The sequence below is a fragment of the Adiantum capillus-veneris genome, chromosome 7 (assembly GCF_014529385.1).
Source record: "Adiantum capillus-veneris isolate H3 chromosome 7, ASM1452938v2, whole genome shotgun sequence".
Taxonomy (NCBI): Eukaryota; Viridiplantae; Streptophyta; class Polypodiopsida; order Polypodiales; family Pteridaceae; genus Adiantum; species Adiantum capillus-veneris.
Window position 1 is genome coordinate 16945052 of NC_140937.1, and position 12876 is coordinate 16957927.

Genomic DNA, 12876 nt, shown 5'->3' on the forward strand with positions numbered 1-12876 from the left:
CACCGACACAAAGGGTTGGATGTCCCCTCCTTTTCAAAGTGAGGTATTGGTACCGAACTGTATGGCATTGAGGGAGATTGCCAATAGCATCCGGAATCCTGGAAGTGACTCTTCGCTGGCCCACTCTGATGTGTGGGTCGTGCGGTACTTGAACTTCATAAAGGTCTGCAACGCTTGCTTCTTTGGGCCGCGCCGAAAGCGACACAAAGTCTCCTGTGGCTCCTTCGATGCTTCAACTTCGTCTAGAGTTATGCTTCTTTCTTCTTCAAGAATCTCCATAGCTGAAAATTCATGAAACCATTTCCAACACAAAACCATGAACATACCTATTCCCTGTAAAGTAGTAGAAAAGATCTTGTCTTCCTCAAAGACTGTGCATGCAATGTAGATGAACAAATAGACGGAGTGCCAAACCGTTCACCACACACACGCAAACAATGAGATCGAATCTTTCTCTTATGACCTAGAGAAATCAACTCTGGCAATTCACAACGGAAATGCCCATGCTTGGTGCTCATACTTTCATGTGCTCGTTCTACGCATGTGTCATGCGAAGAGACATGAAATGTGACTTCCTTGAGCCCATACTTTTCAGCTTTTCATGAACAATCCGCATACATTCGTGCTCATTCATGACTGAAACGTGCTCAACGTACAATATGTCATGCCTAGGAAACGGGATCACATAAAAACGCTGACTAGAATACAGGAAACGATCACGAATGAAACACTCGAACAATTCGTGCGTATCAATCATGCGAACACATATTACTTCCTATGAGGGCTCTTTGGACCTAGGCTCGAGAGCCAAGATCGGTTCTTCCTGAAGGGGTGCTTTGGACCTAGGCTCGAGAGCCAAGATCGATTCTTCGTGATTGATCGAATTTGCAACGATGTTAGCTTCGCTAGAAAAAGCATCAACTAACACATCATCCTTGTGAACAATCACGTCATCTTCATGCAAATCATCATGCTTGTGAGAAATCACATCTTGATCATGCAAATCATCATGCTTGTGAGAAATCACATCTTGATCATGCAAATCATCATGCTCATCATTATCATCCAAATCATCATGCTTATCATTGTCATTCAAATCATCATCATGCTTCTCATAATCATGCAAATCCTGTGTGTCATGCTTTGGAGAAGAAGAGACTGAGAGAGTCTCCTTCTCCTGAATCCTTTCAATTTTGTCCTGCATATTAGCAATGAGAGAGGGAGAATGAACAATGTTCTCTCCACGAATGACAATGTGAGAGTCACTTTTGGCATTGAAAGTGAAAGTGTTAGCCTCCTAATCAATGAGAGGGTTAAGATCACGAAACCATAGAATGCCCAAAATCATATCACATCTTGAGAGAGGAGAGACAAAAAATCATCTACGGAAAGTAGCTTGTTGGATTGAAAATAACACATCAAGACACTCTTGCGTGATGAGAGAGTCCATACCAAGAAGAAAGCCAGAGACCTCGAGAGGAGATTTCTGACTAACTTCTAGGCAGGCTCTCTCAACAAGAGAGAGACCGATCACATCATGCGTACTACCTGGGTCAAACAATATGACAAAACGGTGCCCCGACATATGACCATAACATTTAATGAGAGAATCATCAATGGGAGGGTCAAGAGAAACTTGGGGCACACTCGTGTTATCAGTAATTGCATTGACAGAGGAAGTGGGTTCTGTGGATTCTTTAGATTCATTCGATTCAAGCTTAGGACATGTTCTTTTTATGTGACCCTTAATACGACAATGAAAACAACAACCTTCCTTAGAATAAGTGCTTTGCTCTTCCGACGTGATGTATCCTCCTAAAATTCCTTGTGCTACCTTTTCATCTGGAATGAGCTTAGGTTTAGCAATTCCGTTAGCCTTACCCTTAGGTTCATTGGAAAAATTCTTTTCTGAGAGACTATTGGAAGACTGGTTAGAAGAGTTACCGTTCGTACCGTTCTAAGGGTTCTAACAAGTCTGCGAGGTACTTGTGGAAGTCTTGTTCTCCTTAGGCTTTCCCTTGTTGTGCTTCATCTCCTGTGCGAGAGCAATCGCTACCGCCTTGTTGAGATCGATTGGATCGAGCACCTTGACATCGTACTTGATATACTCGTCCAATCCATAAAGGAATGCCTCTTTGCGTTCATCATCCGACTTGCGTAATTGGGTACCTAGCTGCAAAACACGATTAGAAAAAGACATAACCGGCATACCATTTTGCTTAAGAGCGTGCCAACCGTCCTTCAATCGTGCGAGGTACTGAGGCGGCATAAACCGCGCCTTGAGCCTGTCTTGGAAATCAGAGCAATTGAAGGAAAGGGGCGTGAGTTCGTCGGCTTCCTCTAGGTGCGCGGCTAACTGTGTGTCTTGCCATGCGTGGTACCAATTCATGGCATCACCGGCAAGGTACATAGCTGCCATCAAAACCTTGCTATTCCCTGTCTTCTTAGTTGTCGCAAAATAAGCATTAAATTGATGCAGCCAAGAATGAATAACCGTAGCATCCATCTTACCATCATACTTACTGAAAATCAACTTCTCTGTGACTGGATTGTTGAAATCCACCTCATGGCTTGCGCCACTTGAGGAACTCCCACGATCTTTGGCTGGTTCGGACTTCGAGGCAAGTACTTGTCGAACCAATTCTTGAGTGCGGAGGTCTCGTTGAGCCTCACGCTCGGCCTCCAAGGCCGCTCGTCTTGCTTCTCTTTGAGCCTTCCAATTGGCCTCTAAGGCCGCTCGTCTTGCTTCAGCTTCCTCTTGTCTTTGTGCTTTTCTTTCTTCTCGTTCATCGCGCTCGCGTTCCAAGGCAATGCGATTCGCTTCTTGTTGTATTGCAATTCTTTCGTTTCTTCGCGCACGCGATTCGCTTCTTGTTGTTGGGCCATCATGTCCAACATCGACTTGACCATCGCCTCCATGGAAGTTGGTACAACTCGTGGCGTAGATGGCGAAGGGGGAGGGTCGGAAAAAACTCTTGGTGGGGAAAATTCTTCGTCGCCACTCTCATGTTCATCGCCTGTATGCGAAGTATCCATTCCGCTTCGGGTGATGACCATGCACTATGATCTTTGGTTCTTAAGTTCACGAGGAACTGGGGTTCTTGAGGGTATTGGGTTCTTGGGTTCTTGAGGGTCTTGAGGTTCTTGAGGTTCTTGAGGTTTTCTTTTCGCCATGGTTGAGAGCGATTCTGACATGCTGAAAACGCTAAGGCTGCAGATCTGGAAAACACTAGAGCTCTCCAAAAACGCTAGGCTTGCAAATCTGGAAAACGCTAGAGGCTGGGATCTACTAGCGCTCTCCAAAAACGCTAAGGAAGTGGATCTTCTTGCTTGGAGGGAAAATCGCCACCAAGGGGTTCTTGCTTGAGAAGTTGCATGTTGAGCATTGGTGCTCCTACTGCCTCTTCTGCCAATTAGTGCTAGTCTAGGTTTACTTATATACAAACTTACTCAATTTGCCCTACCTACTTTCCAACAAAAGTCACTTAAAAATAATAAGTGAAAAATGTCAAAAATAGGGAAAATAGGCTAAATGCACTGGAAAATCTCCCTGAAGGATTCTGATGGATCCTGATGGGAATGCTTATGATCATGTTGTGTGCAACCAGAGGATATGCATCTACACTAAGTGACTGGGCATGCACGGTCTACGAATAGACTCACAAAAGTGCCAGATCACTTCTAATCTAGACTGACTGGACTCACTGAACCCTGATCATGCTGTAGCTTGTCCACGGACACATAGGGTTGGATGTGTCACGTGACAAAAAACGCTATGGGCTGAAATCTGCTGCAAATCCAAAAACGCTGGTTTTGGGGCTGATTCTGTTGATCTTTGTCGCTGAAAATCTGCAGGTTTTAGGGCTGAAAACTGAGGTTCCTAAGCGTTGAAACTGTTGGTCCTTTCGGGCTGAAAATGTCTATTCTTATCTGTTGAAAACGCTAGGCTTGAGAATCTGCTAGCGATGGCAAGGATCAAAACGCTAGGCCTGAAGTTTGCCGATGGGTTGCTGATACAAAACGCTAGGGCAAGGACTGGATAACGATGACTACTTGCTGGAGAAAACGCCAATGGGGGATGGTGCTTCTTGCTTGGAGGGCGAACCACCAAGGGGGTCTTGCTTGAGAAGTTGCCTGTTGAGCGATGGAGCTCCTGCTGCCTCTTCTGCCAATTAGTGCTAGTCTAGGTTTGCTTATGTACAAACTTACTCAATTTGCCCTACCTACTTTCCAACAAAAGTCACTTAAAAATAATAAGTGAAAAATGTCAAAAATAGGTAAAATAGGCTAAATGCACTGAAAAATTCCCCTGAAGGATTCTGATGGATTCTGATGGGAATGCTTATGATCATGCTGTGTGCAACCATAGGATATGCATCTACTCTAAGTGACTGGGCATGCACGGTCTACGAATAGACTCACAAAAGTACCAGATCACTTTTAATCTAGACTGACTGGACTGACTGAACCCTAATCATGCTGTAGCTTGTCCACGGACACATAGGGTTGGATGTGTTAGGTGACATCTAAACAACCAACTTCTTATTGGAATCATCAGAAACAAAAGCAGCAACATGAAGCTTCCAAAAAATCTCGTCTTAAAAAGCAGTCAGTCATAATGGGCTATCACGTGTACATCTAACCCTATGTGCATGTGGACAAGCTACTTCAGGTCTAGGGTTAAGGTCAGCTTAGAAAGTGTTATGGCACCTTTGTGAGCTTGCGCGCAGGCCGTGCATGTCCAGGCACTTGGAGAGTAGTTGCATATCCTCTGGTTGCACACAGCATGATCATCAGCATGACATTCAGTACCCAACATGAGCATTTTACAGTGCATAGGACCCATTTTCCCTATTTACTTATTTTCATAGCAGCTACAATACGGGACGGGACATTTAATATGCGGTGTACAATACGCATATGTTAGGTGCAGCCGAATGAATGCTTGAACTTTGCTCAAGATGAGTGCTCCGAATTGTGCTCAAGGTTCTTTAGTGAGAGAGTGCAATGGACACAAACAAAGTGAATGGACACTGTGAATGGAAGTGCATGAGACTGAGGGATAGCGAGAGAAGAGAAATACGACACCAGAGACGTTGTAAAACCCTCCTCCAAAGGCCCCACTCTCGTCGGCGAGAGTGGTCTACTTATTGATTGCACAAAGTGGTACAATGCGGATGCAATGGATTGATGCAACTTGGGACTATGCCGATGACGACGACGGGGACGACGGCGACGACTTTAGGGCTGAAATCTGTGGTCTTTTATCTGCTGTCCAAAAACACACTATGGCTAAAAATTTGGGACTGTTTTCGGTGGCCGAAAATGACTGTTTTGGCTGCGTTTTTGTGGGCTGAAAATGGGGATGTTCTGCATGTGGCTAGGGTTGGATCTGCTATCGTCTTCAGAGCTGAAAACGCTGCTGCATCTGTTGCAACAAGGGCTGAAAACCAAAAACGCTGGGGACTGTTGTAGCGTTAGGAAAACCCTGGCCTCCCTAGGGGTGCTGGCGATGAAGGGACTGACACGCCGGGACTAGGGGTGATGCCCACGAAGCAAAACGCTAGGCTTGATGTCGGCTTGCGGTGGAGATCTGCTAGGGACAGAAAATGCTAGGCAAATGAGGGTGTAAGCGATGAGGGAAAACCAAAACGCAAGGGTTCTGATGGGGTTTTTGCTGAGAGGTGCCTGTTGAGCAGGAGCTCCTATTGCCTCTTCTGCCATTTAGTGCTAACTTGGGTTTGCTTATATACAAACTTAGCAAAATTGCCCTACCTACTTTTGTTGGAAAGTCACTTAAAAATAATAAGTGAAAAATGTCAAAAATAGGAAAAATAGGCTAAATGCACCTGGAAAATTTCCCTGACTGAATCCGATGGATTCTGAAGGGAATACTGATGATCATGCTGTGTGCAACCAGAGGATATGCATCTATGCTAAGTGACTCGGCATGCACGGTCTACGAATAGACTCACAAAAAGTGCCAGATCACTTCTAATCTAGACTGACTGGACTGACTGAACCCTGATCATGCTGTAGCTTGTCCACAGACACATAGGGCTGGATGTGTCACGTGACAGCATGCTAGACATATTTTTGAGAATCAAAAATAAAATACGTCAACTTTATTAGATATGATACTTTAATAAGGACAAATGAAGCGGTTCATGGACCTCCTCAATGACTCTTCAATAATTAACCATAGCATACATAGACAAGCACCATGAAGCTCTAAAACACAATTGATCAACTAAGAAAAGACATACGTTTTGAGCAAAAAAACGTTAGAATAGAAAACGTTATAAGACGTATTGTACGTTTCAATACGGGACGTCGTGTATTCTAAATAAAATACGCGTATTTTAGCTGCTATGCGAGTCATTTTTCACTTGTTATTTAATAAGTGACTTTGTTGGAAAAGTGAGTAGGGCAAATTTGCTAAGTCACTATATAAGAAACCTAGCGCTAGCACTTTCTGGCAGAAGAAGCAGAAGAAGTTCCAGCAACTTGCAGTGCACCTTCTCAACAAGACCAGCAAGAGACCTAGCGTTTCCAGCCAACACAACAGATGGCATTTTTGGCTACAGATCAAGCCTAGCGTTTTTGCTACAGGTCAGCCTGGCGTTTTCAGTTTGCATATTCAGCCTAGCGTTTGCAGATTGCGGCATCAGATCAGTCCAACATATCAGCGTTTTCAGTTTTCAGCACTTGGACACCGCAGATTTAGCCATTAGCCTCGTAGATCTCACCTACCCACAACAGATCCTCACCCTACCGTCGAGTCAGCCATCGTTTTCAGATTCACCCCGCTGTGCGTAGATTTCAGCCTTTGCATTTTAAGCGCATAGTCGTCGCCATCGCTATTCTCGCCGACACAATGTCAGAGATCAACAAAAAGTCAATGTTTTTGCGGATTTCAACAGTTCAACCCTAGCATTTTTATATTTCAATCCGTCCTCGTAGCGTCGTCGTTGTCGTGGACATCGTCGGCAAGTCCATTGCATCTAGACCATGGTACCAGATTTGTGTAATCAATAGCATAGACCTCTCTCGCCATAGAGAGAGGGACCCTTGGAGGAAGGTTTGAGAACCGTCTAGTGTCGTATTCTTCTTCTTCTTCTTCTTCTCTCTCTCTCTCTCTCTCTCTCTCTCTCTCTCTCTCTCTCTCTCTCTCTCTCTCTCTCTCTCAGCACCTTCATTCATAGTAGCATTCACTTTGTTTGTGATCATTGCACTCTCTCACTAAAGGAACAAAAGGCTCTCCCTTCCGTAAGTAAAAGAAACCCTTGAGCTCAGTTCGGAGCACTTATCTTGAGCAAGATCAACATTCACTTCCACTGCACCTTACATTGGTATCAGAGCTTTGGTAGTGTTCTGTATCACTCAAGAAAAGAACCACACGAAATTTTTTGCTTGTTGCGGTCGCACGTAACCCAAGTCCACTTGGGTGTGTCGAATCCTAATCGTGTTTTTGAAGAGTGACAGGTAACCCAAGAAAGAAGGGCTTGTCCAACCTCCCCTTGTTCCTCTTTTCACTCATTGAGAGCGGAGCGTGCACTAAGCGGCCAGCCACTCGTCATGAGGTGGGGAAAAGAAACTTTGGTGTGAGCGCAAGGTCGCCAAGGGGTGCGCCCGCAGGAAAGAGTCAAGCTCGGGTAAGAGAAAAGCCTTCTCAAACATAGATTGCAAGCTAAGGAACTCAAGAACCTCAAGAACCAAAGAACCTCAAGAACCCCCCTTCAGCTTGCCTTTGTTGTGCTTCATTTCCTGTGCTAAGGCAATTCTGACGACGTCATTATAGTCCTTAGGGTGAGGGCAGCGCGGGCGGGGTAGGGGCAACGCGAGCCGGGGAGGAAGGGTTGGTTGGGCGGGCGGGCGGACGTGGGTTCAGCACCAGCAGCAGCAAGCTCATCAAACACTTACACGTTGCAGCTCCTTGGTAAGTTCATCATTCGAGAATTTCTCCACCCACACTCCTTGGTAAGCTTCCTTCAGCATTCAAGAATCTCTATGGTCCCATCACTCTCCTGATTCCCTTTCCATCTTATGAACGATTCATCTCTCTCTTGAATGGCAAATGACTGCATAAGAGGAAGAACAACTCTTGTTCCTTAAAAGAAAGAGAACACCAAGGGAGAGCATAAATTATCAAAGGAATTTGATACCAGCAAGGCTTCCATATTCAAAAGATCCTCATCAATCCGCATTTTAGATAGGATAATAAATAATAATGGACAATTTCATTTGGGCCCCTGAATAATGGAAACATCAAGTTTTCAGTTGTGCTCCCCCAAAAGAGAAGGGTCTAAAAGCTGGCAAAAGGCTCAAAGCAATCCTTGCTAAAATACTTGCAACTCTATGCTTGGGATTCTCTTACTTGATGACACATGGGATGACACACAAGGGAATACATGAAAGAATGATCCCAAACAAAGATGGTCTAAATTACAGCAAGCCCTCAAGCTTTGCTCTTTTGCAAAAACATGATATCTTTTCAACTGACCTTAATAACTCACAGCGGCAAGTATTACGCCATGTTTCTTGAACACAAGAGTAAGGCATAGCTATATCGTGACTGCCCAAGAAAAAAAACAAGTATGTCAATGGTTGAAAACTCTCAAAATGTAAGCCTTCTCTTTGTATATGCATTCTTGGCCTCTCAAACATGTACCTTTACCCATGTTGAATGTGTAAATGCACATGAATGAGAAACGAAGCTTACCTTTACCCAAGTCTCTCAATTGTATGTACGGCACTGTTAAAATTGCCCATTTTGAGAGCATGCGTTCATTCATTTTCTGCATGGCAAGTGGAAGCTGGGGGCTACAGGGCAACTGAAGCATCCCTTGCTCATTTTCAAATGTGTAATCCTCTTGCGTTTCCAGCATGGTGAGCTTGGTATGATCTCGAGGAAGCTCATGCTCACAGGGCTAACGACGGCGCAAGCTTGCTTTCGTTCAGTGTAAACAAAAGGAGAGAGAGAGAGAGCGCGCGGCAAATTTTTTCCCCAGTATGACGCATGAGAGAGAGAGGAGGAGAGAATTTTTAACGTCGTGGGAAACTATCCCACGAGACCTCACAGGGTAAAACCAAGGACAAGAAAGTTAGGGCCCTCTCATCAAAGCCAATGATGGCACTTTTCATGTGTTGAGGGGCGCGATAGAGAATTGGGACTTCGGCAATCAACAGGAATGGTGCAGCTCACTCTGACGAAGCATGAGAGGAACACGTGCACGTTTTTTGAACTGCAGTGTAAAAAAATGGCATGGGTGAACCGAGACATACTACAGGGGTAATTCGGGACAATTTCCCAGCAAGGCTTGATCTCTGATCAAACGGTCACCTCAGCACTTCGAGTCAGTGAAGCTACCAACTACCCAAGCTCAATTGAATGTCTATTGGACTACATGTCCCGGTACTAGGGGTTTTACCCTAGATCTATCCGATGAGAGTTGAACTTAAGACTTTTTATTCAAGAGGGAAATGGCATAACCAATCTACCACACTTGGGTGATAGAAAGGTTATACCATTTTTCTCTTTTCATTAACACACACACACACTAGAGAAGAAGAGAGAGAGGACGAGGAAGAGAGGTTCTTTTTTCTTTTAGCCTTCTAGGGTAAAACCCCCAACTTAAGGCCACCTAAGGGGCTTCGCAAATTGCAGCCAACATACTCCATCGTTTTCAGGTTGGATGAGCACAATTGGAAGAGCTCATCAACGCCTACCTACAATAAAAATCTCGCCCACGAACGATGCTTTTATAGTGACGCGCAACGTCGTCGAAGATTTTCTATGTAACAAAAATGGACGTGAGTGGAAAGCCACACGAGGGGGTTATCATGGGACATGGCAGCCAACAAGGCTTGAACCTAGATCCAACGGCAGTGATTTAAAGTTGAGTTGAGCTAACCACATCACCACAAGGCCGCTTGTGTCCCTACATTGGACCTTTACAATTTTAAACTTGGGGAGTCCAGGGTCCCATTAAAGGGGGCCGGTTTTTTATTGGCCCCTTTACCCTAAAGGCTATAGTACCCCAAGGGTGAAGATCATTCGAATCGTTTTGCTTGACAAGTGTCCATTATAGCATTAAAAGTCTTAGCCTTTCAAATGCTATTCTCTAAAGCCTACATTCAATTTTTGGGCATGCAAGGATATGTGCATAGGATTTTGGGTTGATTCTTTTAGTAAGAATATAAGTGAGACGTCGCTTTGTCGAAGGGAAGATATAACAAGCAAAGTCAGAGGGAGGTCGAAAATGGTGGGCAACCAGCTAGTTGGAGATGGGAGAAAGACTTGAGGGTTGGTGGGAGAGGCTATGTCACAGAGCTAGGAGAAGAAGATTGTTTTTTTTATATAAATATATTTGTGCTTGCATTATGTGCAACGAATAGCTTGCACATGGAGTGACTCAACCTGAAGATTTCTCTCTCGCTTGGTGAGGGCGAGGTCGCTCATTGCGTGGTACTGATTTGAGACGAGTCGAGTTGAATTGCTAAGTGGAAATGGGATCTAGGAAGATTCGATCTAATAAGAGTAGAAAGAGGGAGTTTGATCCCATGATGTGAGGCATTGTTAAAGGGTCCTTTCATTTAAGGACTTCAAAAAGATTCATCTCACTAAATTGTTTTATTATTTTTTGTGATTGTTAAATCTATCTTCTTTCATTAAAACATTAAAATATTCTTTTGTTTAAATTTTTAATGTATCTTTTTTATTTTATTGTTTTTATTACATATAGCATTTTCACAAATTATTAGAATTACCAATTTTTTTAATTTTATCAAATCCTATGCCTATTAGATCTACCTTTTCCTTTGAAAATGTTAAAGTTTTCTTTTGTTTTAATTTGGCAATGGGTCCCTTTTAATTAGACCTACCTTCTCCTATGAAAACATTGAAAACAAGTGAAAGGGTCACGGCGGCTTTCAAAAACAATAAGAAAGTGATAAAATTGTTAGGTTGAATTAAATTGGTATCAGTGTTTGGGAAAGAATTGCCTCAGCTTAGTCTTGAGCCGATTGAAATTGAGACTAGCTAGCTGCAAACCATGGTAAACGGAAGAAAACCCGATGAAATATGTGGGAAAGTCGTCCAAAAATTCTGCAAATCTCAAAATTTCTACTAGTATTTCCGGTTTTCTTCTTTGAGAAGAGGAAACTCGATCAACAGCCGCTTAATAAAAGAGACTTTCTTGAACGTTGACACTGACTCGAATCAAGCTATAAAATGCAAGAAATGTAAAGCCATGTGAAGTTGTGAAATGAAAAGTGAAATAAAAGAACTAATTAATATATGTGTATGTGTATAGAATTTATTAGAATTATGCAAGATGAAGCTTCACTTTAGCATTCTAAAACACTAGAACGCAAAAAAAAACATGTGTGTGTGTGTGTGTTTAAAATTTACTAAAATTATGCAAGGTGAATCTTCACTTTAGCATTCTAAAACAACTAGTATGTGACCCGCGCGTTGCTGCGGCAAGTAAACATTGTCTCTATTGTAAGAGTAGAAAGCTCTCTCTCTCTCTCTCTCTCTCTCTCTCTCTCTCTCTCTCTCTCTCTCTCTCTCTCTACATGATGAACTAATGATGGAGAAGGTCCAAATGATGCTCAAATCAGAGCTAAACTACATGAGAGATGACATCAGGAAGGAAATGCACGCGAGCGCTAAGAGCTACAGGAAACTCCATGTATGGATATATGATGAGAGAACTAAGGAGAGAGATCCGGGGGATACAGAATAAGGAGATTCAAATCTTGAAAACGGAATTACGAAACCTAATCAAGGCCGAAGTAAATGTAACAGAATGAGTTATGCAAAAGAAACTCGATGAGGCAGTAGCAAGTTTTGAAGCATGGAGAACAAATATGGAAAAGCACATGGCGGAAAAAGATGCAATAATCGAGGAGCTAAAAGGAGAACTTGCGGCTTGCAAATCTGCAACTAAGGAGAAGGGAGACGACCAACCTTCGGTGCTGAAGGAGCTCGAGGACATGAAGGATCAAATGAAAGCTCTACAGGAAGGAGATGAACAGAAATCAAAAACTGCGTCTTCATGGGCGGACGTCTTTTTAAGACACAAGAAAAGGTTGATGAAGGAGAGAAATGGATTGAGGATGCGAAGAAAGGGAAGGCCCAGATGCTCGAGACCACACCTACTGCTACCATTATTAATATGACCATTGAGGAAGAGCAAAAAAGAAAGAATCGGGCTCTGCATGTGCGGGTCACAGGAGTCAAAGACAAAGAGAATGTAGATGAAGAAGTGAAGGAACTGCTACAACGCATGGGCATCACAGAGCCTACTCACACAAGTGCATGGAGAGTGGGCAAGAAAGGAATCGATGAGAAGGGAAACGTAAAGGATAGCGCACTTATTCTCCGCTTCCCGAATATAGAAATAAGGAAAGAATTTCTAAAGAAGAGGCCAACTCTTAAGAAAACCGGTATTTTCCTGGGAGATGACCTTACATTGGCACAAGTGGCACACAGGCAAGAGTTGATGCCAGAGCACAGGGCAGCAAGAGAAAAGCGGAAAATCGCCTTTTATAGAGGAGGGAAAGTAGTGGTTCTGGAAAAGCTCTCAGCATGACGGTGCGAGACCTATGGGGCGACGCTCCAGATAGCGGCGTGGAATTGTAATGGATCATATAGGCTAGATGTGCCTTTGAAGACAGCTTTAGGGACAGAGACATAGTTTTCTACTCAGAGACACACCAAATACCGGGACAGCGTATGCCACATGTGAAGGGTTATTTATGGGAAACAGCTGGTTGACCAGACAAGAGATCTCTACAGGGTAGCCGGGGTTCAAGAGGAGTAGCAGTCTTATTTAAAGAGGAGCTGAAACCACTACTACAGATTATCAG

The 12876-nt window shown here is 43.6% G+C and overlaps 1 protein-coding gene across 3 annotated transcripts in view; it reads right to left on the reverse strand.

Moving 5' to 3' along the window:
- The window catches only part of LOC147453492 (pentatricopeptide repeat-containing protein At3g03580-like), a 48847-nt gene extending 39815 nt beyond the window's left edge, over window positions 1–9032 (reverse strand). The window contains exons 1-2 of one of the 3 annotated variants that reach the window (XM_086515667.1): window positions 8723–9032; window positions 8517–8575 (exon numbers count right to left, since the gene is read on the reverse strand). The gene's annotated coding sequence lies outside the window, so the exon portion shown is untranslated. Of the gene's footprint in view, window positions 1–8503; window positions 8576–8722 lie in introns of all 3 variants that reach the window. The other 2 variants (XM_086515666.1, XM_086515668.1) reach the window with 2 other exon arrangements.
- Between the last annotated feature and the right edge of the window lie 3844 nt (window positions 9033–12876).